The sequence below is a fragment of the Ochotona princeps genome, chromosome 13 (assembly GCF_030435755.1).
Source record: "Ochotona princeps isolate mOchPri1 chromosome 13, mOchPri1.hap1, whole genome shotgun sequence".
NCBI classification, from domain to species: Eukaryota; Metazoa; Chordata; class Mammalia; order Lagomorpha; family Ochotonidae; genus Ochotona; species Ochotona princeps.
Window position 1 is genome coordinate 16911436 of NC_080844.1, and position 27133 is coordinate 16938568.

Below are 27133 nucleotides of genomic sequence, written 5' to 3' on the forward strand. Positions count from 1 at the left end.
GCACCCAATGATAGGGTACTTGATTTTATAAAATAATGGACTTAGAAAGACAAAGTCCAATATAATGACAGGGGCTTCAACACCCCACTTTCATCAATGATTAAGAGTAGTTGACTGCTAAGAACTTGATCTATACCAGAGTTTTCCCAACTTTGTTGAAATATTTAGTACACTATATGCTGTTTTTTTTAATTCTAATTTTCCTGTTTACAATACTGTATACTCTCTGGTAGTGAAATTTACCTCCCATTTTAGAACATGCACATTACTCTTTTTCATTTAAATATTGTTACTGATTTCCATTTAAGGTTGATTTTGCAATGCTCTTTATAAAAGTAAAATATTTGAAGCAATCTGAATATCAACAGTTGGAAGTTTGGTTAAGTAGATTATTGTACATTTTACGTACTATGCAAAGGTTTCCTAACTGTCGACTTTCAAGGGTATTAATTACCTCTATGTTAAATCCAGTGTCAATCTTCAGGCCTTCTTTGTATTTAACCTATGCACTGTTGGGCATAAATTACTGTTACTCCTTAATAGTCTTCACTGACCTCAGGGTATCTTTAGTCTTCAGCCTCTGTCTTCATTCTCTCTTATCTTTTGGCCTATAAATGCTGCAATATCTCATGAATTATTGCAATATTTTCTGCTTTTCCTCGGTCTAGACCCTCCGCATTCCAGTCTCAGAACTTTAAAGTCCCAGATTTCTATCGTCTGCATGGATTTACCCCCTGAACTCTGGTTTACCTCAGGAATTCCACCTGCTTGTCTAATAAGTACATCAAACTGAAATTATGCCAGATACATTTCAGAATCCCCAGTCACAATTTCTTCCTCCCATATTCTTCCCTAGGACAGACAATGGCAATTCTGAAAACCTAAGGTGTTATCCTAGACTGTTCTCTTGCACACTCCAGATGTTCATCATCCAAGGAGGGAGGGAGTTGTTCCAATCACACTGACCTGTGTGTCCCTGAGAGCCGACTCTCCTCACAGGTGAGGAAGCCAGGAACCTAGCAGTGGCTGCCCTGTGGCAAGGGAAGGTGACCATGTCCCCAGTGTGTCCATGCAGGAGAACATACAGGATTATTCCTCACCTTAGTCTCCATTCACATGTCCCCACTGTTTCCACTTTATACCTCAGTTTTATGTTTCAAAAGTAGACATTTTAACTGTATTACCTCATCATCTTTTTATGTAGATTAAAATTTTAAATTATGTAAGGTGCTCGTTAGTGACAAAAATGGGCCCATAATGAGTATTGTTACTTTGCCATTGTTTGTTTTGATTTCCAGTAATTCAAATCTATCGTTTTTACAATAGGATTACTGCTATATAATAGAGACAGTGCATCCTTACTGAGTAGAGCATTTTAAGGACATGAGCGGTTTGGCCAAACCTTTATTCTGAAGTTACTTATGAGTCAGAGAAAATTTTAATTGACACTATTACCTAATTCTTTGCCGGATTGAATAATTGAAAAACTTAAAACATTTTAAAATCTTTTTCTGTGCTATTTTTGCAAGTTTGTGTCATAATGGTATGCATTATTTGCCCAAATATTTTTTAAAATTTCCTAAATGTGTTATCCTATCTTCTGTCACATGGAGCAGTTACATATTTATTAGTCCAAGTGTACATTCAATTTATATGAACATTGTTATTCTAATGAAAAGCATATGGTTCTCTAAAGATTTAGAATAAATTTGACAGTTTCTCAAGATTTAGAATAAATTTGACAGTTTCATAAAATGTAAAATGATTGAGACTTCCAATCTTATTTTCTAAATGTTCATTTCTATCAAAAACCTCAATAAGCACATGTACTTCATATATTAAAATTACTTACAGTGATCATTTGGAATAGTTGGAAAGGATTCCATGAAAAATCTATTAGAATTGGAATGGAGTTGATAGGTCATCTTGACAGAAAAGCCCTAAATTACTCCAGATCGATGGGAATGATTCTTAATACTTTGAAACATATTTGAGGAAGAAATAATATATGGCCAATTGGTGTCTTATTTTAGTACTTATTAATCGTAAGGCTGAGGAAATCTGTCCTTATAGGTGTTACTCCTTAAGCCTCACTGCCCCCTCCCCTGCCCCAGACCCTTTATTGTGTCCTTGGTGGAAAATGTATCCTCTGTTTAATAACCATTTGCATTTGTTCTTTAGTTGTTCTCTTTTCTTTCATTTTTCAAACTGAACTGTTCTTAAAGTGTCAAAGTAACCATTTTGTAGCAGCTTTTAAAAGACACTCAAATGCTTACACTTCCATTCTGAATTCAAATCGGATTACCACTGTCCTTTCTCTTTCCCTTTCTGTTTTCTTCCTTTCTTTCTGCCATTAATTCTGTTACTTAACAAGTACTTCCTCCAGACCTACTCAACCCAGTCCCCAATAGGAAGTTTTAGGAATGCAGTGGTTTTTAAAAAAAGTGCCCATCATCCATTTTCTTGCAGAACTCATGTACAGGTGTGCTTCTCTCCATTCTTTGGAATCATGGGCAGCAATTACTTGTCCATGTGTGTTGAAGTCAAAGAGCAGCCTTTCACAAAACTCATGATTATTGGAGAAAAAAGGTGACACATTTGTCTTCTTAATGTTGTGACATTGAACATCAAAATGCTGTGTTTTTTTCAGTATTCCGTCATGAGGTGAAACCCAAGGAGCAGTTCAGTTCTGGAATGTGGGAGGAAGACTCCACTGAGCAGTACTTTGTCAGGTTTATTAACCAGCCCTTTTGGAGCTGGTGCATTGGCATAACAGACTAACCCTCTGCCTGTGGTGCTGGCATCCCAAATGGGCACCAGTTTTAGCCCCAGCTGCTTCACTTCAGATTCAGTTTCCTGTTAGTGGCCTAGAAAAGCGATAGAGGATGGCCCAAGGCTTTGGACTCCTGCACCCGTGTGGGAGATCTGGAAGAAGCTCCTGGCTCCTGGCTTCAAACCAGCCCAGTTCTGGCCATGGCAGCTCTTTGGGGAGTGAACCATCAGATGGAAGGAAACCTACCCTCTTTTCCTCCTTCCTTCCTTCTCTCCCTCCCCTGTTCCCTCTCCCTCCTTCTGTCTCTGTATCTCTCTAACTCTGACTTAAAGTAAAATAGAATGGGTCCTTCTGTTCCTTCTCCTGGGCTACCACCAAAGTGAGACTTGCTGAGGAAAAAGTAGTTGTTTTAAAATTATTGTTTCCCAGCACCTATGGGGAACTGCGTAGTGCCATTGAAAATGGATAGAGAATGATAGTAGATCAGTAAGTGGGGAGTTAAATTTACAGAATAAGCTAACAGTAGGAATATTTGACACAATCATTGCTAGAGCCTTTTTCAAATGCCAGTTTATTTTTGGGGGAGGGGGAGTTGTTTGTTTTTTGTATTAACAGTATCTCAAATGGTCATTCCTTAGATGGATTAGAATAATGTGGGGGAAAAACAGTGAAAGGGACATAGGTTTCCACTGCAAGATAAAAATATGATCTTTCACTTCACCAAACTCTACAGAAGTTTAAAAATGACCATTGGCACTGATGACATCAAAGTATTCCTGTTATCAGCTGTAAATGCCACCTAATGATCATCACCAAGAACTCACAAATGACTGAGAAGATGCCAGTGAGGATCATCAGGATCATAAGAGACACTGATGCTGCTTCTCAGCAACAGCAACAACCTGAGCCATGTTGATGGAGCACTACCCTTGATGTGCGTCACATACTGTGGCTGAGACCTTCGTTTGTATTAGCTTATTAATCACATTGTTACCATGAGTTAGGCAGTTACTGATGACCCCACCTTAGAGAAATAAAGGCACGCAGGAGTGATGTCCTCTCACTAGGTTCCAAAGTGTGTAAGCAGCTGGTTATTCAAATCCAGGGAGTTATGTCTGTATAGTACACAGTCATAACCACAAAATTAGGATTACTCTCCAGACTCCCTGACCTTTTGCCTCACACCAGAACTGTCAGTATCAAGCTGTTCGTCACTTGTAATTTGTTGTTTTCCCCAAGTCTAGTAAAGACACAGCTGGCAACTGAAGACAGGATAAGAGTCGTAATAAAAGGCTTCAAAATAATGTTTGCTTATAGTGGAGAGACCCTTCCAGATTAAGATTTAGATTTTCAAAGAATGGTGATTCATTTTGCAGCTGCGATTGCTAACTATTAACTGATTAACCCCTTTGACTGTTGACTCTTTAAAGTTACAGAAATATCCAGTTAATCCCACACTTACCAATTGTAGAGACATTGGATTTACATATAATCACAGCTCAAAATGATGCTTATGAGTGTAATAACTGGTTACATCTTTGTATCAGATTTAGTTTCCTAATGGCCAGTAATTTTTAACTCTTGATGCGTGTGCATTGAAATTAAATATTCAGTATGATCTTTTGAAGTTTATATTGGAAAGTACTTCAAAAACTATCAGCACATCAAATTATAATGTATTGCTTCTCTTTTTTAAAAAAAAATCTGATAATGTAATCCTCTGTGATTTTTGCTCCTTAGAATTCTTTCATTGGTGCAGATGTTAGCAGCTCACATGGGAAAGCTAAAAAATATCTCCTCATAAAAGCTGTGGAAGAAAGTTAGCAATAAATCATGTGCTTTAATTTAGGGAAAGTGTATTGCTGTTGGTGGTACAGTTGCTCAAGAAAAGATGATTGTAAAAGGAAAGGTTTAATATTTCTATAACCCTGACCTATCATTGCACTTTCTGGTTGATTTGTTTGCAGCTGATTTGTTTTAGAGATGTTACATAAATCTTTCTGTTGTGCTTTTCAATAGATTTTCTGAATTACCAGGAAAAATATTCTAAGAAAATTATTAGATTTATACACTATACTCTTTGTGTGCACAGTGTGAGTGTGTGTGTGTGTGTGCCTGTATCTGGGGAATATAGGCCTTAGACTGTGTATCCATATATAATTATGTTCCACATTTCTCCTCCTAGCTCTTGATTTGACTGATGGCTAACAGTAAATATATATAATTATTCTTTCATGCAACTTGGCCGTTAGCAGTGATTTTCATAGCCGTAATTTTAACCGCTGAGGCTGCAAGTCAAGATTCATCAGTTTTATTAGGATGCTGAACCTTAAAGGCTTGTGGTTGATGGTGTTGTTATTAACTCTGTGCATTTCTTAGAGGGAAAACTGGAAGTACAGCATTTTTTAATATTGCCCACATGTGGGTGGCTATAAAATACAGGAATGAAAAGTCAGTAGCTGACTAACCAGGTTATCTCAATCCATTTCAGTGATTAAACATTTTAGCGGCTTCAGGCTGTTTTAATCTTAATTTTTGCAAAAAAAAAAAGAATTTATAGAATATTTTGTTTGTTGACTTCTTCGTTTTTGGTATTTTAGAAATCTCACTTTTTTCAGTTTGTAGACTTTTTGCATTAGTTTTTGTTCAATTTCTTATTGTGAAAATGCTCAAAATTATAGAAACATTGAACTATGGCATTTATATATCCTGTGCTTTAATGTGTCATTTGTTACCAGTATTTCAGACTTTTTTTTTTCCCTTTCTTTACACCTTTCATTCATTTTACTTTGTTTTCTTGAACAATTTGAAAGTTGTACACTTAATGATATTTTAAGTATTTTAACATTCATTAGCAAAAAAATAAGACTTTTTTATAATCACAATATATTATAAGAAGATAAGTAAAGTATACTATAATCTAGCATGGAATCATACTTAAACTTTAATAATTTCATAATTTATTTTTCTTTTACGTTTGGGATCTGTTTAAATTCACTCATCATGCTAGGTTGTTTAGTTGCTTAGACTTTTATCTAACAATTTCCTCCCACAAACTTCCTGGCTCCATGTTTTTTTCTTTGTGGTCTAGAATTATTTCAAGAATTTAGAGCAGTTAATCATCTGGATCTGTTGCACTGTTTTTTGATTAAGCTTTGCTAAAACAATAGTTCTCAAACTTCTGCTTCTAGAATGTTTGTTAACCATAGATTGCTCTCAGGCCCACCCACTAGGTTCTCAGTACCTTTGTGTTGGAGCGCAGTCGGTGCCTGTTTAAGTTCACTGGTAATACTGATGCTTCTGTCCAGGGACCATACTTTGACAGCTATTCAACATTCGGGACACAGATAACATGTATTTTATTTATTGCAACACAGTGAGGGCACATTATGAAAGCAAGTTGCACTTCTAATGACAAAGTTTGATCATTAGGTTAAAATGATGACTAGTAATATATCTTGGCATTATAGTGCTATATATTTTTTCTTTTTTTGTATTTATTAAGATATTGTGGCATGAGTCCCCCAAATTAATAAGTAACCTGGGAGGAAAAGAAATTTCTGTTCCTAAACGACCAACTTTTAGAATCCAGTGATCATTCTTAACTGAATCAGTTGTCATTATTATTTAACAGTTTTTGGACCCTTCTTCACCTGTTCTCCTATCCACTCTGTCTTCTGCCCCAAATATTTCCTTCTCTCCTTTTTTCCCCCCCTCGCCCTTCCTCTCTCGCACATACACGTAGTTTCAATCTCATATTCTCTCTCTCTCACACACAGACACACACTGAGTCTCCATTCTCTCTCCTCTTCTTTCTCAAACTCATCTCTCTTGTCATTTTAGTTATATTTATTCATTTCAGATTTCAACAAAAACACTTATTTCTTTTACTTTCCTCTTTATGCAAAATATAATATGCATACTCTGACAATTTTTTCCACTTGCCCATGTATCTGAGGACTCTAATGATGGTTTTAGATTATAAGAGTTTGTGAAATTATAACTACCTATTGTAAATAATAAATACCTATTATAAAAAGGGAGTGTCTGAAATTGCTATATAATGTCTCCTAAATGAAGACTATAATCTTATTCCAAAGAGGGGAATTTACAAAATTAACAATAAAATTTATTTAATTATAATGCATGGGGTCAGTGATTTATTTAAAAACTATTTAGAGTGAGAGAAATGAGTAGAGTAATTGGTTAAAAAAGTTTGGCCACAAGCTGTGATATTGAATAACAAATAGGTACTGTGGAACTCAATATTATTCAATCCATTTATTCTTGTTGTTTTTTTTTTTCTTGAGCTGTATCACTTGTATCATTAAAATCTTTGTTTTAATTTTATTTTGCCATCATATATAGAATTACATATTAAATACATTGTGTACATTTTTTTAAACTTTTCCCATATGAAAAGGTAAAAGAGATATTTTTAGTTTTCTATCTTTAAAGATTTATTATGGAAAGAGAATATACGCACTTTTGATCACTGGAAAGGAGAAGATCAGTTCTTCTGATAAAGTTTTATGAGTTGTCAAACAGAATATTAGGTGCCTAAAATACAGCCTTTTTTTGATAGTTACAAAACTTTACTATGCATAAGAATCATGTGTAGAACTTGGTAAAATGTCTAGTATCTCAATACTTCTCATAATAATTTAGAGTACCTTGGTATAATTAAAAATTTACATTCTAAACCCTCCCTATGTTTCCAGTTCCAATGTATCTCATTGTGATATACATTCTTCTACGTGGATTTGCCTTGAGAGCATTGTTATAAACAATGGATTATGATAGTTACAAAGATTCTAGGCTGTGTTTCCTACAGAATCTTGTAAACTAGCAGAGAAGGGCAATGTTCAGTAAGTGCCCTAATAGGAATAAATAGAGCTGGACTAATTCCATATTCTCCTGCTCGCTGACAGTAGCAAGTGAGGATCATGTGGGAGCAAAGGGGAACTTTGAAAATATAGAGGAATATACTATCATTTGTTTTTCTAAAGAATTAAATATTTCAAACTCATCTTGGCAAGTGCTGAAATTTTCTTTTTGTAGATGATGTCTTTGAATGCTAATTGACTGTAGAGGTAATTGTAGAGGAGTCAGTATATTTTTGAAAACAAAATGTGCAAATGGCAAATATAGTATAAAATGAGCACATCGCAGTTCAGAGGCTCAAGTAAGTTTGGTGTCATAGTAGAGCATAGGGAAGCTCGATTGCAATAGGCAGGCAAAATAGCATGTTGATTTTTCAGATCTACCCTGAAACATTCATAAATAAGACCATTAAGAACCTAGAAGATTGAGAACCCAAGTGTCACTAATAGTCTGCCTCATTCCTGAATTAAAATGTGTTTTCTATGTAGCATTTTACACTCTTCTGTGTCTGCTGTGAAATTTTCACTGTTCTTTACAACTGAATTTGCAATAGTACCCTTGTTTTGATTAAAAGAATACAGATTTAAAGGTGATGACTTTTACAACTAATTCATAGCTGTAAATCCTGTAACATACCCATAAGTGGTCAAATGCATTACCTTTTAATGTAGAATTAAATTACTATTAATGGTGCTTTTTTTTCTAACACTAGTAAGGCAAGAGAAAACTCCTCCTTGTTAATCAGATTAACAGTACTTACTTATTGTTGTAGGTATATTTAAAATACATCATGCATCACATACCAGCTCCTAAATTAAGACTATAATCTTACTCCAAAGAGGGGAGATTTTAGGGTAATGGAAAGCAAATTCAGTTAATCCAGTTGGTAGACCAAGTTAGATTATATGTCATCTGCTACTATTCTGTTTGTGATTAATGATTCATCTCTTATATGTGTAGAATCCAAAGATTTTTAACAACCAGGCTGAAATCTTTCAGAGGTTGGAGGATTAATCCTGATGATGGACAATTACATTCGTCCCCATTTTGAAAGAAATGTCAGCACTAAATAGAATCACTTCCTGGTATATTAGCAGTGTTGAAGAAGTACTTTTTATCCTGAATGAAATAAAACAAAAATGAAAGATCTCTTTTGCGTGACTTTGACATTTTGAAAAGTTTGGGACTGGACGATAACTTTTAAGCTTGTGATTTGAATCTGTATGATATTTCCTTTTGACTAAGCTTGGGTTCTGCTTTTTAAATTTTTTCCTGATGTGAAATTATGTCCTTTGCTGTAAAATATGTCAGAAGGGACACAGTGTGGTTTTATAATATTAATTTGCAAGGGTTACCTAATGAAGGTGATGTTTGTCAAGGAGTCCCAACAGTTCGATTAAGTATATTTCTGAACAAATACAATGAGACCTGTTAAATATTCTGTTTCTCATCAGATTAGTTTTTTTCTTAATTAAAAAAATGTGGAATGTTTCACAAATTTGTGTGTCATCCTTGCACAGGGGCCATGCTAATCTTCTTTGTATCATTCCAGTTTTAGCAAAGCGAACACTCATTCACTATTTTTAGCATCATTCAGCAATTCTTGTCTGAACCATATGCAGATAAATTTTATTTCTTTAACCATATCTTAACTGTTCTTTCTCTCTCTTTCCTGAATGGTTCCTTGGAAACAGTTTTATAGCAGTTTTATTCAAAGTTTCTTTCAAAGTTTTAGTTAGTTGGCTCAGAAAAAAAGAAAGAAAGAAAATCTTCCCTTGGTATAAACAGAGGCCAGGTGGTGTTGTGCCTTTTTCTCCTCACACCTGGTCCTTGGACAGGTGCTTGTTCTTTCCCAGAACTTTTACTGGATTAAGCTATCAGTTTGTTATATAAGATATTTCATATGACATTTATGGTTTGTCCTAGATTTTCTTCTGTCTATAACTAGTTTTCAACAAAACTTTTTTTTTAAAAATGACCACAACTTCAAATCCTTCCATTTACGTATCTTATATTTAGGCCTTTCATTTCTGTTTGTTAAAAAGAGTTTTTCATTTTTCTTATTGTTTTAAATCCATGGCTCTTGGTCTCTAAATCTGAGACGGCCTGTTTATATCTCCTCTATTTAAACTTCTAAAAACCATCATCAAGGCTTTTAAAACTTCTTTCAGTATGAACTATTCTAATTTGAAGCCTAGTTTATAATGGTTGTCATTTTTGTGGTATTGTTTTTTTTGTTTGTTTTGTTTTTTGTCTTGAAATGCACTTTACCACCAATGGGCTAATTCTGTGCTACTTGGGTCTAATCCTTCTGCTTCCGGGGAATTGATTTGTGTCCATTAGTCTATTACTGTTTTTAAATTTCAGTTGTATTTCTACACTGTTATAACGAGTTCACTTTGTCTTACAAAAATAATTTAAAAAATTGGTAATTTTTGTATTGATGTATTTCCCAGGGTAACAGAGCATTCAATTAGAGGTTCTTGGTATCTTTTCTTTCCCGCCTTTTAGAATTCCCTTTTCTCTTATGATTTCTGTGGCTGTGTTTGTATTCCCACAAAAGTTCTCCATTGCGTCCCTCATAGGAACAGAAGTACCTTGCAGGGCACAAGCTGGAAATCTTTCCTGGCTGCACATCATGGGAAGATGCTCTCTTTAACTTACCTGCTGCATCCTGAGCTGTGTAACAACTGGTTGCCTATCCCAGCTGAAATCTTCCTCTTCCCTGCAGGCAAATGTGCCTTATACAGACTGCTGGGTGTTGTGCATTTCATGTGAGGGAGTTCTGCAGTACGTGGCCATAGATAGCCTAAAAGCCTATGAAGTCATGTGTGTAAATTTTTGTGCATTTCTTTTCAGAGATGGTTTATAGTTTCACCGAATTCTCAACAGCATCCCTCTTCCCTTTTTCAAAAAGTTCTGTTTCAAGTTCATATCCTGCAGGATCCAAATCCAACCAGGCTATTTATTTATTTATTTATTTCCTTCCTTCCTTCCTTTCTTCCTTTCTACCTTTCTTTCTTTCTTTCTAGGCTCTGAAGAAGCAGATTGTCACTTCATAGATTGTTCCTTCTGTGTGCCATTCCTGGAGCACATGCTGAGTTTACCCTTTGCCAGGTTAACCAAATTCTAAATAATTCTAAATAATTTACATTCTTTTGTTGTAATATCCCAAAGAACTGTTTTTCAGTTTTAAAATCTTGTCGATCCCCTAATTCCAGTGGTTTTAAATACTGTCTTGGATTAACTCTGTTGAGCAACTGCACTCCTTTTTGTCATTGACAGATAATTTCAAGTGCTTTCCTCTTAAAAATGTCTTTCTGGGGTGCTTCTCTTCCAGAAAGTGAATAAATGTTCTTTCCCCTCTTCCTTCTGTCCCCTTTGCCTTCTGCAACCCAGATGGAAGGCAAAATAGAGAAGTTAAAAATGTTTGTCTCCTTTCCTTTTTTGTCTTCTGCATCCCCCTTCACAACTTGTAAAAACTGCTTTCCTCTAACCTGCCCCAGTTTTTCAGATATGTACCCGTTCCTCCCTTCAAAGTTTCCACTTCAGGCTGACACCTGACATTTATCAAAATCCTGAACTTGAAAAAAAAAATGCTGAGATCCACATTTCCACCTCTGTTGCCCTTAACCTTGCATTTCTTGTCAGGTAGGCTTTGCCCTTGCGTAACTTCAGTAAGATTGCACAGTCCTTCCCTTCCTCTGGCCCTTCCTCTTCCTCTGTCGCCCCTTCTACCCACACACTGCCTTCTCTCATTTGCAATACTGCCTTCTCCGCTTTCTTCACAAATTTCTCTCCTTGCTCAATCCCCACTGGTAGTCTAATTCCTCCTCTTTCGGTACGTTCCACTCTCTTAAATGAAAATAACTTCTTTTGACAGTATCCCAATGAGGTAGTGAGAACAGATACAGTATGCACTGTATTTTACCAAGAGAATAATAATAATGGAAGCTTGCAAAGTGTAACCATCTAACCCAAACTCTCCTTGTGATACTCAGTTTAGCTAATGACCTCCCTTCCCTCATGGAACTGCAGGTGCAGATAACAAATTGAGGCTAATGATGATTTTCCTCACGTCATAAGAACAACTGTATGCACCCTTTCCAGAAAGATCAATTTCATGTTTTTACAACAAAACATGCAAAGCTTGAAGAATTCCTGAAGAAAATCTTTGTCCAGAAGTTGGACCAGTTTACTATTTAACATTACTTTAAAAAGAGCATGTCTAATTTAGGTAATGGAAATGAGATTTTTCGTTCATCAGTGAGAATTGAACCTGTCATAAGAGAGGCTGTTTTAATAACTGTGGAGCACTGTTTTCTTCACATGCTTAACTGAAGGGAAGTCTTAGCACCTATGAAAGTTGAAGTGAAGTGAGGATAGTGTCTAGATTATACAGACATAGAAAGTGGTGGTGTGAGTGCTCGAAAATTGTTTGCTATATTCTTTTTCCTTAAAGATTTTTAATTTTTTATTGGGAAGGCAGGTTTACAAAAGAGAGACAGAAAGATCTTCCATCCACTGATTTACTCCTTAAGTGGCCACAACAGCAGGGACTGAGCTGGTCCTAAGCCAGGAGCCTGGAACTTCCTCGGGATCTCCCATGCGGCTGCAGGGTCTCAAGGCTCTGGGCCATCTTCAATTGCTTTCCCAGGCTACAAGCAGGGATCTGGATGGGAAGCAGAGCAGTCAGGATACAAAATGGCACCCCTATGGGATCCAAGTGCATGCAAGGTGAGGATTAAGTCACTAAACCATCATGCCAAGCCTATGTGTAGTATACTTTTAAGAAACTGTAAAAGGACTACAGAGTAAATAGTTGGGTGTCGTCTTATTGTCTCAAATGTCTGGCTATCTGTTGAATTAAAAGGACCAAAACTTCAGTCTGTTATAGGGAAAGAGTTCATGACTGATTTCAGTAAACACCTAACAGAATTACCTCCAGATTACACCACTCATTTAGCAATGGGAGTGTGAACTGAGCCAAGCTCTCCAAACCAGGATCTCTTGCTCTTTTGAGGTATCTCCATCATCACTAGTAATATTACTCCTTGAAATTAGTTCCTCTGCCAGGCCAGATTTCATATCGACCACTCATATTGATAAAGAAGTAATTTTCAAGTAATCTCGAGTCACTTTAGAAGCAATACAATAAGTATTTTCTTTAATTACAACTTTAAGAAAAAAATTAATTTGAGAATCAGAGAGAAAGCTTTTGCCTGCTCGTTCACCTCCTAAATGTACAAAACAATCAGGGTTGAATCAGGTCAAACTCAAAAACCAGAAACTCCATCTGAGTCTCCCATGTGGATGGAAGGGACAAAACCACTTGAGCCATAATCCGTTGTCTATTCAAGGTAGGCATTGCTGGGAAATTGGATCAGAAACAACTGAGTTTCAAATAAATAATTTAATGAAATTTAATGGAAATAATAAATGTGGTTCCATTCAGTGTAAGATTTTTACTGATTTAAATCACTGATGTTAATGCTTTCTACTTATGCTATATCCCTCACTGACTCAGAAGTGCCAGAAGGGTCAGCAGGAAATGTTTTACTAGATGTATAGGTGAGCAAATATTCATCCTGCATACTACTTGGAATCCTCTAACATTTTTCATATTTTTTTACAACCCAGTTGTTAATATTTTTTCAAAATACTTTTCCATATAATTTCTTATTGTGGAAATATCTCTCCTCTGAAACTAATAGCAGTACTGTTAAAAATCTGAATATCCTTTCAAAATCTTTTACCATTAACGTATGTGCTTATCAGAATCTACATGTTCACTGTTTTCTTTTTTGTGTTTCTACTGTTCATATCATTGCATGGCTCTGGGTATTCATATTATAATAGCCTCACAGTGAGCAATAGGTTTTCTCACAGTTTAATTTTAGGGTTTAGAAGTCAAAACATAGTCACTAAATTGTCTTCAGATGTTTTCCATCTTGTTTATGATCAGCCAGTATTCAGAACTGTTTAGGAAATTTTTATGAGCCAGTTGTCAGTGGTGGTAAAAAGTAACATTCATAAATATAACCCAGTCCTTATTACAGTTAAGGAAGCAATGAAAACATTTGGGATTTCTGCCTGTCAAGATTTGACCCTACCCTATTGTCAAAGGCAGGACAAAGAAGATAGGAGAGGAGAGATGAAAGGAAATTATATTATTCCACAAAACAAACCTAAACCCGTAGGTATATCTGTGTAATATAAGACAATAGTGTTGAACTGTGATAGAAAATGATAAGAAAATATATGTCAACCATCTTAAAAAATAAATGCTCAGAGAATAATACAAGACTCTACAAGAGAACGGTTTGCTGAGTGTTAAAAAAAATCATAGAATATTTAATGTCATACCTATTCATTGGCCGATAACTCATGTTCTAATTACATACTACTTTTTGTTCTTAAATATAATGTCTGTTAACATCAGATAATGTGCTGCATCAGATGGGGAAAAACAAGATTATAATGTGCTGAAGCTTCTATTAAATATCCATTTGCTATATTTATTATCTACTCTGCAAGGATATCAAAAGATCTGTCATTGATGGAAAAATTTATAATACACATAGCCCCTATTAAACAGCCATTTGTTATCTATTCTAACTATACATCAGATTATCATTAATGGTTCATTTAAAGATGGCTTACAAATATATACCTGCCAGAGCAGACATGATGTGTTCTGGTAGGGTAATAAAACACGAGAGTCCATTATACTGATCTGATTTATCATATAATAGAAAAAGTTGAGCACTATAAAATGTCAGTTCATGTAGGTCACACTTGCTCACAAATGTTTTGAGTTATAAAGTTTACTTAAGTTGCTTCATACATTTCTTGGCAGATTTTATAAATCTCATACTCAAAACTTTGAGTACAGAGTAGATTGCTATAAATATTGAGAGAGAAAATAGCATTTCTCTGTTGTAGTTCCGCTTCCCCACTTACAGGGATCATCTAATAATCATTTTAGTCATTATTTGGGGATGACAGGGTTGAAGAACAATAATTGGATACTTGTTCATTCCCATAAAATGGGCAGAGGCTGCCCTCAATACCCACCTTTGGGACGTTTTCTGACATTTCTGAAGAGGACAAGTACTGTCCTAAACATTATGCAAAAATTAAAACAGGGATGGAGGAAGGGAGTGATGAGATGCGAGGGAGTGGGGGGGGTAAGTATGGTCATCTTCATAGTGCCGTACCTCTGAACCACCTGGAATTTACTCTGTATTAATAAAAATTAAACAAAAACACAGTGGAATGTCTTTCCGAGAGCGTACCCCGGGAAGTGTTGAGTGCAGAGGCAATGGGACTGGGGTCCAAGTTGCTGATAAAATGCATTCAGGATGTTCTTGTACAATCTGTTTTCATTAGGAAATACACAAAGCATATTAGTGTATAAAAAGCTTTTCTATAAATTATTTAACTTTCTTTTTTTCAAAGGCTTAAATTTTTAGCCATTATAACCTCTTATGTGTTTCATTTTTATCTTTTAGAAATCATTTTTCGTTCTAACATCGATTAGCACATTATGAGAAGTAATATTCTCATATAAGAAAATGGGGGCTGAGATCTTTTCTTCTTTCCTTTGTGTCCCCTGCTCCTCTTCTTCACATCATGGCCACCTCTTTGAGATCTGCTGTGTTTTATCAGCATCCTCACATGTAGCCAATGGTACTTCTCCTTTCATGTGTCTCTTAGGTATATGGAGAGTGGATAGAACATTTTCGACAATGTTGGTTAATGATGAGAAAGCTTAATAAATAATAGAGTACACTGCTAAAAGTTAGTTTTCATTTAATGTGGTTTTTGAAATACAGTCCAGAGTGTTAGATAGGCTTTCTGAAAATGGTTGGTAGTTACTTGGCCATTACTAGCTTTAACATGTTCATAAGATAGTGGAAACTTTTTCTACCTTAGTTCAACATCCTAAGTTTCTGTGACATTCAGAACACAAGTCCTAAACATTAGTCCTGAACATTTTTAGGACTACTTTTTATAGTTCTAGAACTGAAAATCCTGACCTTCTGAAGGTTTCCTTTGCGTACCCATGCCTCATTCTAATAGAATTAATAGGGCCCTAAATCAGTCCCACTCCCCTTACAGGACAAGATGATGAGCAGGTGCAGGAATGCCAGTGTCCTCTTAAAATATGCATCATCTGGTTGTGAATGCTGAAGCCAGTGCCTTTTCCTGTCTTTTTACAATCAGTGGGAATAAAGGAGGTCTGGGAAGGTCAGAAAGAAACTTAGGTGTGAGATGCCAGATAGGATCTCCTACCATTTTCACTGTTACCTGAAGCAAAATTGACTGTTCCGCTCCACTTCTGCTTCTTCAACAATGAAACGATGAAACTTGTCATTCACACGTTTACTATAACCAGAAGTCATTTTTCAAACCCTAAAGGTATTTTGTATTTTGTTAGAGATATGAAAATTCATGTGAAATATTTTTATGCTGCATCGTAGCAGGATACCATGGAAAGCTAACCAAGTTATAATTTCATCTGGGATGAGGTTACATTGTTATTTCATACTTGTCAGCTATTTTATTTTTCATTTTACATATAATTGGAATTTACCTACATTTATTTTTTTGGTCTGCAATAAAAATATTTCCACTAAGGATTTGAAATAACCTGGTAGGACTTTGACTTTTTTTTTTCTCTCTCACCTTTAGGTTTTACTATATTGTAACTTGTAAGTACTTAGTATGCTTATTCATATAGATGTCACTTCAGGAAATATAGAAGTAGTTTCAAGAAATATAATAAATGAATTACCAATTTTGCGTCTGATTTTAAGTAAGAAACTGATACACAAATGCTAAAGAGTCTGTATCTGATCAAACTGCTCATTAAAATGAATGAATGGGGCCCGGTGTAGTAGCCTAGCTGCTAAAGTCCTCACCTTGCACACGGCAGGATTCCATTTAGGTGTCAGTTCTAATCCTGGAGACCCTGCTTCGCATCCAACTCCCTGCCTGTGGCCTGGGAAAGCAGTTGAGGATGGCCAAAAGCCTTGAGATCCTGCGCCTGCGTGGGAGACACAGAAGAAGCTCCAGGCTCCTGGCTTCAGATTGGCTCAACACTGGCCTTTGCGGCCGCTAGGGAATGAATCATTAGAGAGATGATCTTACTCTGTCTCTTTCTCCTCTCTGTTTACCTACCGTGACACTAAAAATAAATAAATCTTTAAAAAACATGAATGAATGAGACTCAGGTGTTTGACCTAGCAGTTCAGACCCCCTCTCCCATGTTGACTTTGTTCCTAGTTTGGGTTCCTGAATTCAGTTTCTTGCTCATGCAGACTTTGCAAAACAATGTAACAGCCCAAGTAATTGGGTTCCTTGTATCCCATGGGGGACAGAGTTGAGAATAAACCAATAGACAGCATTCTCTCTGTGTATGGGTGCTTCTCAAAGTAAAACTAAAAATTTTGAATGATTAAAAAATCATATTAAGTCATTCATGAGAAGTCTTTCATATTTTTAAAGTAGACTGTTACTATAACTTGCAGTACATACATTTATGCTTAGGAAAACTGGAAGTCATTATTCCTGCCACAAAGTATGCTTTACATTTTCTAATCATAAACAGTAATCGTCATCTTAAAAAACCAAACAGCTTTCTATTTAATTTATTTACAGAGTTGTGGCAATGTTCACCTCATATGTTCTCAGTTCCTATATGTTCATATGGCAGGGACTCACACGCATGACTTTAAGAAATTGAGCACAAAGAAAATATTTTAATGAAAATTACACAATAGAAAATCTGGTTACAAATAAGCTAACTAAATGTATAATGTATTTGTTTCTTTCAAGACAACCTCTATTTGAGATTTTATAAACTTCCAAATAATACATGAGAAAATTAACTTCACTAATTCAGTTTCTAAAACTATAGCTTGCTTCAGAATCAACAAATCATATCATTTGGATAGCCATTAGTAGAGCAATTGAAATTAGCATTTTTAAAATATTTTCCCACTGTGAGGTCCAGGCAAAGAACCATAGAGAAAGTTTACCGTTTAAAAGGTTTTTGAGAGCCTTTTCGCAATACAGCTGTTCCCTCATGCCATACCATGGAGCCTTCTGGCAGTATCTCATCTCTGGTTCCTCAATAAAGAAAATCAATAACTCATAAAAGTTAATGGTGCAATCATGACTAGACTTTTGAATTTTTCTTCTTCTTTTTTTCTTAAATTGCAACCTGCCTGGTTTGCTCTGGTGCACAAAAAGCTCCAGAAAACAAACTAATAGTGAAAACATGATTTAAATCAGATGAACTAAAGTTTACCATTCTAATATACTTGGCCTTGGGCAGAATTAGCTAACTTACGCATCCCTAAATCAGGACTGGGTCATTGCTGTGGCCCTCCCTATAAAAGGCTGTGTGTGTGTGTGTGTGTGTGTGAGAGAGAGAGAGAGAGAGAGAGAGAGAGAGAGAGAGATGAATATGGGAAACTTAAATGATGGGCTCTTTCCTATTAACTTTTAATTTGAGTTACCTTGGGAACCATAAGGTCCATGTTCATTTTGGCCTTCTACTTGTTTACACAAAGGTAACAGCTTCAATATGCACATGCCCTTGTATTCATATTGGCCTCATTACACAAAGCACTGGCTTTAATGTTCCTGTACCCAATTTATTGCTTGGGTCCACGTACCTGGGTACCATGGTGATAAAGTGCTGTTGAAATATACAATCATCTGGTGTGCTGCAGGATTGATTTTTTTTTCTTTTCTGGACAAAGAGTAGTCCTCTTAAAAGCAGTGGAAATAATGGGACACTGCCGTTTGCTTTATAAGAATAGCAGTGACAAAAACAAAGATGCCATTTAATTCTTTACTTAGACAATGACTATTTCCAGGGACCGAAAGTATTGAGAACCGTACTGACATCTTCATGTATAGAACACAGCCCTCTTTGTCCTCCCAGTTTGAAATTGGGAGATATTGAAAAGGAAGATCTGACCTTAGGTCTGTAATGGAACCCTTGGATTTCAAGGTCAGAACACTGCGTGCAGAAGGAAGATCCTTATTTGATCTTCATTAGTCTATCCTGAAGAGCACATCAGAGTTTAAAAGAGGCCACATGGTCTGACTGCAAAGAACCTTTTTTTTTTTCAAGTGTTTTAAGTATTCAGATGCATAAATTTCATTTTGAAAATTGGCAACTTTTCCATTCACAACCACGACCCAAATTCCTCCTTCAAACATTTAATTGAAGGCACAGCACTTCAATTTCTGCTTTTACTTAACAATGTGGCACACTCATTTTTGTGGCAGTAATAATGGAAAATTTTGCTTTTCTACATTTGTTGCTCTATTAGCCTTCAACCTCTTTCTTTGTATTAATTTTTCATTTTACTTTTTCATATTTTAATACTTTCTTTAATTTGCATCTTGGACTTTTGTTCATACTCACCTCATTGAACTTCTGGCCCTTGTTTTAATTTACCAGATTCATTGAATTATACTTGAAATAGATAACTTGTGCATATTTGAACTGTATAATAAGTTTTAAATGTATGTATACTTACAAAGCTATTTATAAGAGGATATCCATTACTTCCAAAGATGTCATTATTATTCTTTATAACTCATTCCTGCTCCTATTCTCCAACCAGTGAACCGCTTTCTGTTTGTGTAAATAGGCTTGCACGTTCTAGCATTTTTATATAAATTAAATCATATAGTATATATCTTCTCTTTTTGTCTCCTTTTTAAAAAAGATTTATTTTTATTTTTATTGGAAAGTCAGATATACAGAGAGGAAGATCTTCCATCTGCTGACTCACTCCCCACGTGGCCACAATGGCTAGAGCTGAGCCACTCCAAAGCCAGGAGCCAGGAACTTCTAGGTCTGCCATGCAGGGTCCTAAGGCTTTGGGCTGCCCTTAACTGCTTTCCTCAGGCCACAGCAGGGAGCTGGATGGGAAGCAGGGCTGCAGGGATTAGAACTGACACCCATATGGGATCCCAGCACACGCAAGGCAAGGACTTTAGCCACTTGGCTACTGCGCCAGGTCCAGTCCTTTCCTTTTTTTAAAATTGCATAACAGTCCCTTCCTGTTTAAGTGCTGATTGGTATTCTTTGTGTAGATACACACCTGTCTTGTCAATGGGAATTTAGGCTTTCCAGTTAGGGGCTTTAACAAGTTACTGTGACTATCTGTGACAAGTCTTTGTATATTTTTCTAAGTATTTTCTTTGTATATATTTCCTTTCCTGTTGAGAACATTCCTAGCAATGAAATGGCTGGATTATATGTTAGTTGCAAGCTATTGTTTCCAGTAAATTTTCCCATTATTTTGCAAATGCTTTCCCATTTGGCATTATCACCAGCCGTGGGAGAATGGACAAGTTCCTCCATTTTGCCAACTTACTCTACTAAGTAAGTCTATCATTTTAGCTGTTTCAGTAAGTGTGTGGTGGTATCTCACCACATTTTTGGGCTGTCCTCCACTGCTTCCCCAGGCCACAGGCAGGGAGCTGGATGGGAAGCAGGGCTGCCAGGATCAGAACCGGGGCCCATATGGGATCCCAGTGCGTTCAAGGTGAGGACCCTAACCGCTATAATATCGTGCCAGGCCCTATCTCACTATATTTTTAACTTACGTTTTCCTAATGTCTAAAGATACAGAGCAACATTCCTATGTCTGTCTTGGTAAAGTGTTGATTTAAATTTTTTTTGGGTGGGGGTGTGGGGTAATTTGTTTCTGATAATTGAGTTTTGAGTGCTTTTTACATACAATGTAGATTCTCGGTCCTTTTTTATATACTTAATTTAAAACATTCTCTTCATCTGTGGTTATCTTTCCCTTTCCCTAATTGTGTTTTGAAGAACAGAAGTTTCTAACTTTATAGTCCAAGTTATGCAGCTTTTCTTATTTTATTGGATATTGAGGAGGTTATTTAACACCACATTTTATATAGTACCACTTTATTTTAGCACTTTTTAATTCTGGAAACAAGTATTTACTATTAAAGATTTGCATTGAATCTTATTTAAAAACCAATGTGTGTATTTGTTAAAATTTTTATTAGCTTTTTTAAAAAAATAAATTCATTTATCTATTTGAAAAGCAGATATAGAAACAGAGAGGAAGACAGAGTGTGACAGAAATTTTTCATCTACTGTTTCACTCCCTGAATGACCACAACAGTCATTCTGGGCCCAGGCTGCAGCTTGGAGGCATCAGCTGCTTCTCCAATGCGAGTTCAGGGGCCTAAGCACTTGGAACATGTTCTGCCGCTTCCCCAAGCTGTGTATCAGGGAGTTGTACTGGAAGTTCAGTAGCTGGGACTGGAATTGGTGCCCACATAGGAAGCCAGTGTGGCAGGTGGCAGTTTTATGCGCTGCACCACAGGTTATTCAAATATGAGTTATAAATAGACTATTCAAATATGGCTAGACAGATTTAACCTGCAAAATGGTCTGCCACCTAGAACAAAAATACTGTTTTCAGAGCAGTGATTTGTAAGGTTAATTACAGATGAATTAGACATACATTTTAGCCTAGTATCTGCAGTGCCTGTCGACAGCTGAAATGAATAGTTATTTGGCATGACAGCTTTGGAGGAAAGCTATTAGGACCTTATAATTTTTTATAGTTGTATTTTTGATATCATAACAATTTTTCAAACTTGTATTCAAGAATTTGTATAGATTTGGTTTTTATTTTAATTAAATATATGGCCCTTTTCAATTCTTAGACATAATATCAGATATTGATCAACATTTTTTGCTTTAAATATGGATATTCAGCTTTTCTAGAATATAAATTAGTGTTTTTCCACTGAACTTCCTTTGAACATTTCCCCAAATCAATTGCCTTATTATACCTGAGGGTGTTACTGGACTCTTTATTGTGCTTCACTGACTTAATTGTCTATTTTTACTCTAATACCACTTTGTCTTGATTCTTCTAGTTTTATAGATTCTTGTCTTGATTCTTCTAGTTTTATAGATTCTTCTAGTTTTATCTTGAAATCTGATATTTCTACAAATCTTTTCTTCCTTTTGAAATTTTGTAAATTTGAGGTGCTTTCAATTTCCATATGAGTTTAGAGCAAGTTTCTCAACTTTTACAAAGACTCTCTGAGGTTTTGATTGGGATCACATATTATCTGTAGGCCAATTTACATATAATGGATACTCAACATTATTGAGTGCTCTGACTCAGGAATAAGCATCAAATAATATGAAATGCTTAGGGATAATTCTGATAAAGTATGTGAGATAAATACATGAAAACCATAAACTATAATGAGAAAACATAGTCTTTTAAAATGGAAACTGATTCCTCAACTAGCTACTTTTAATTTTTCCGTTTATTTGCATTTTTTACATGCAATTCTTTGTTTTTCCCTATTTAGATGTGTACTACTTGTCTCTACTTTTAGTTACAAATGGAAAAATGGTTGAAGGAAATTTTAGAAAAGTAATATTTATAAATATTCTCATGAAATCAATAGCTACAAAATATACATCTGAAGGAAATTTGTAGGAAAATAAAATTAATTAATTTTAGTATAAAATGATTTAAATGTATGCATAAATTTTTCATACTACATGTTATCCATGAACATTTTGAAGGTATGTAACAATAGTCAGGAAATTTGTCTTTCCTCTTCCTTCATTTTCCTTTGCCTTGACACTTTTCTCATTATCATCTGTGAAAGCAGTCATGGAAAGAAGATGTGAGAGTGAACTTTTTTTGTCCTTTTATTACAACTTTTTATGGAAAATAAAAGATACTTACTGCTGTCTTTATGATTTTTCTATATCTGTCCTGTCCTCATTCCTTGTCTGTCATTATTGTAGATGAGTGAGAGTTGACAATACTGAAAAATCATTTAAATGTCAAATGCCGATTTCTAAATCTGTCAGTTTTGTCAGTGGATACTCAAAGCACATGTGCAGTTCTCAAGAGGAAAGCCTGTCTTTTGGAGGAAGACATTATCCTAGAGAGGATAGGATGGGAAATATCATTATGCTGTTAAAACTGTATATATGAAATATTTAAAAATTATTAAAAACTCATGGAAAATAGTGAAATGAAGAGAGAGATTTGAAGGAGTCAGGATGGTAATCAAGTACAGCTGTCTTCCTAGGATATTATATGAAATTCATTGAATTTGTTGTCTTTATAAAAACAAAATTTTATAAACAAATTTGAAATTGTTTAAATTACCTAATAGAGTTGACTTAGTCATTAAGATTAAAACAAGTAATTGTTGAAACCCTCAAAATTTCTCTGATGTTCCATCTTTTTATTTTAAAATATTTTATTTACATAAGCAGAACAAACTTCATGTATTTCACAATGCAGATTTGGAGCATAGTTAACACTTCCCACCCTGTGACCTTCCTGCCCATTTTTCTCACCAACCCTGCTTCTCCCTGATTTCTTGTTTTTTAAGAATATTGATGGGGGAAAAAAATCCTTTCTCAACAGACTAGACAAAGGTTTTCAACAATAGTGAAATCTGAAATGTCATTTTGCTCATATAGATTACATTTTTGGTACTTTCTGTATTAATTACCTCAGATCAGAGAGAATATATCCTAGTTGTCTTTTGAGGACTGGCTTATTTCACTAATTGCAATAATTTCCAATTGCATCCAGCTTGTTGCAAAAGATAAGATTTCATTCTTGTTTTGATTGAGTAGTATTCCATAATTAAATGTATCACATTTCTTTACATAGTCTTACATTAGTGGGCATCTGGGTTGATTCAATTTCTCAGCTATTGTGAGTGAAACTGCTATAAACATGAGAGTACAAACTGCTGATTTTATTTACTTTGAGTAAATTCTCAGGAGTGGGATGGCTGGGTCATATGGTAGATTTGTTTTTAGGTCTTTAAGGAATCTTCATATTGTCTACCTTAATGGTTCTACTTGTCTACATTCCAACCAACAGTGGATCCAGGGTACCTTTCTCCCCACCTCCTTGCCATCATATATATATATTTTTTTCATTTTTGGAAGATAACCATTTCCATTCCTACTGGGATGAAATAAAACCTCTTTGTGGCTTTGATTTGCCTTTCCTAATGGCTATTCAGGCTGAGCGTTTTTAAACTGTATTTATTGGTTGGGTCTTTGTATTTCGTCCTTTGAAAAATGTCCTCTTTATATCCTTTGCCCATTTCTAAACTGTTTATTTTGTTGTTTAGTTTCTTGAGCTCTCTATAAATCCTGGATGTTAATCTTCTATCAGTCACATAATTTGCAAATATTTTCTCTCATTCTGTTGGTTGTCTCTTCACTTTGTTGACAGTTTTCTGTTGTAGAAGCTGCTTAGCTTAATGTAATCCCATTTATTTGTGCTTTAATTGCCTGTGCTTCTCGCTTTTTCTCCAAGTAGTCTTTGATGATGAGTATGTCTTGCTGACTGTCCTCCATATTTTCATCGAGTAATTTGATGGTATCATATTGTAGATATGGATCCTGGATCCATTTAGAGCTGATTTTTGTATCAAGTTTAAAGCATGCATACTTCATACTTCTAATTTTTTTAGCACTGTTTGTTGAACAGTGTCCTTTCTCCCTGCTTTGAGTTTGTGTTGCTTCTCAAAAATTAGTTGGTAGTAGATGTGTGGTTTAGTGTCTGGAATTTCCAGTATTCCATTGATCGACATGTCTCTGTGGCAGTATCAGTCCTTTTGAATACAGCAGCCCTGCAGTTTGTCTTGGACTCTGATTGTGATGCTTTCAGCTTTGTTTTGTTGTTTATTCAAGATCTCTTGTGTTTCCATGTGAATTTTAGCATCACTTTCTTCTAGATATGAGAATATCACAGATATTTTGATTTGGATTATATGGAATTTCTAGCTTGGTTTTTGTAGTATAGACGTTTTGATGATATTAATTTTACCAATCCATGAGCGTGGTGAATTTTTCCACTTTTTGGTGACATCTCTATTTCATTAATATTTTGTTTTCATGACAGAGAACTCATATCCTTGATTAGTTTTATTTCAACATGTTTAAATGGTTCTTGCAGCTATTGTGACTGGGACTGATGCTACAAGTTTCTTCTCAACCATGGAATTGTTTGTATATACAAAGGCTCTTGATTTTTGTGTGTGTGTACTAATACTATATACTACAGTTTTACCAAAAATGAGTTCCAGTAGTTTCTTAATATAGTGAGTCATCACATTATGTAGAGAGAATAACATCATCTGTAAGCAGTGATAATGTGACTTCTACCTTGTAATTTGTATCTCTTTGATGTCCTTTCCTTGCATAATGGCTCTGGCTAAAGCTTCCCAGAACATATTGAACAAGCGGCAAAATGGACATCTTTTTCAGGTTCCAGGTCTTAGCCTAAATATTTCCCAGCTTTCACCCATTCAATATGTTGCTGGCTGTGGGTTTTCATATATTGCCTTGATTGTGTTGTGGAATGGTCCTTTACCCAATTTGTTTATGTTTTTTTTTAATCTTGAAAGGGTGTTATACTTTATCAAATGTTTTCTCTATCTGCTGAGTCGATCATATGGTTTTTATTCTCCAGCTCCTTAATGTGGTGTATTGCATTTCTTGCTTTGCATATGTTCAACCATCCCACATGCCAGGGATAAAGTCCAGTTGGTCTGAGTGAATGGTTCTTTCTAATGTTTAATAGGGTTGGATTAGCTAATATTTTGTTGAAGATTTTTGTATCTATATTTATCAGGGATATTGGTTTATTCTCTTTCTTTGTTGTGTCTATTTCTGGATTCAGAATTAAGATGATTCTGGACTGATAGGAGAAGTCTGGGAGGATTCCCTCCCTTCAGTGGTTTTGGATAGTTTGAGGAGAATTGGAGTTACTTCTTAAAGTTTGTAGGGAATAGGCTAAGGACAAGTTTAAACAGATGGAGAATCATTAGCCAAGGTGAAGTGGAGAGGGCATGATTCTGGGAAATAAGTGAGGACAGGCCAATGGCAGAGAAAAACCTGGAAACCCATGAACATAGGAAAGCAGTGGAGAGAGTGGAACAGTGTTGCAGGACCAGATAACTCAGCAGTGATCAGCAATCAGAACCCCATCAGTGGCAAGGTGGGAAAGGGTGTTCATTGGAGGTGAACTCAGGCGTAGAACACATCCTACTGATTTGCTTAATCCAACCATGAGTAGAAGCACAGGCAGTCAAAGCCAAAATAAGCAAATGGTATGGCATGAAACTAAGAAGCTTCCATGCTGCAAATGAAATGATCAACAAAGTGAAGAAGCAACCATCAGAATGGGAGAAAATCTTTGCACACTACACAGCCAATAGGGGAGTTTTTTTTTTTTATAATCTATTTTATTGTGTTGTTGTTGACAATCTTTTCATAGTTAATTACAGTTAAAGAAAGAAAAAGAAAAAAAAAGGTTCAGGGGGATAGGGAAGTGGGCAATACTATTATGTCCATATTATTTCCATCTTGTATCTGAGGTAAAGGAGGATATTGAGAGAGAAGCCCCACCCGGTTTCCCGCCCACCCCGAGTCCCGAATGTGGGGCATGCTCTGAGATATGTGCTCGAGTGGTGTTAATAGTTCTCCGGTTATGAATCGCTGCCAGTTTCGCTCGATGAGGTCGTCCACTGATTGATATGGTCCATCATAAAGTCTCCGTTTGCCCCATTTTTCGCTGCTAACATGTAGCTGAGATGAATGATTGATCTGCTCTGTCTTCTGTCTTTTCTTGATTAGAGTTCTGAGTCCAGCAGTTCGATTGGGGAGATCTCCAAAGAAACTTTGAGGTGTTCCCAGACTAGTACAGGGCCCGGCACAGTCCATCACCCCGATCAGCTGGTGGTTGCAATTGCTGGGTTGGTTCTGTTTTCAGTCCCGAGTTGCACTCCAGTCTGGTTCTGCCCAGCACGTACTCGGCCCTCACACTAACCAGTGGGAGCTGCAGCCTAGTTGGGGCGACCCACGATAACCTTCACCCGGCCCGCCCTGGTTTGCCAGTATGTGTAGCAGAAGACCAGTCTGTCCCCCATCCCATTTGGCTCTGGCACTTGTCAGTGGGTATTAAAGCTTAGTTCTATCTAACCAACTCAACCATCCAGCCCTCATGGGTGTTGTTGAGTGCCTCTCTATCTAGCCATCCCAGCCCCCGTCCTAGTTTTCTTTCCCTCCCAGGTCTCTCTGTCCCGGTTTATGCACTCTTTAGGTGGTTCTGTGATTTGACTTGACAGAATTAGTCCCCAGTGCCAGCTTCTGCGCCTATGCCCAAACATCCCTCACCCACTCTAATTTATGCTTGCACCAGCAGGAATAATCAGCCCAGCCTGGCTTTTCCCTGATCTAGTCCACATGCAGCGCACAGGTGTTGTAGCCTTGCATAGTCTAGTCTGTCTCTATCCCAGCCCACGCTCTCCGGTGGGAGTAGCTGTCCGGCGAGGGAACCAGCCCCTTAATCCCCCCGCCAGTTCTGCCCCTCCCTTCCTTCCTGGATCTCA

General features: G+C 36.2%; 1 protein-coding gene and 1 non-coding gene across 4 annotated transcripts in view; one reads left to right on the forward strand and one right to left on the reverse strand.

The window, feature by feature from the left end:
• RNLS (renalase, FAD dependent amine oxidase) overlaps positions 1-27133 on the forward strand; it is a 283483-nt gene that overhangs the window by 57578 nt on the left and 198772 nt on the right. The gene's annotated exons all lie outside the window — the stretch shown is intronic.
• Positions 9133-9234, reverse strand: LOC118759453 (U6 spliceosomal RNA). Its single transcript, XR_009246573.1, has one exon. It is a non-coding gene; the product is annotated as a U6 spliceosomal RNA (small nuclear RNA).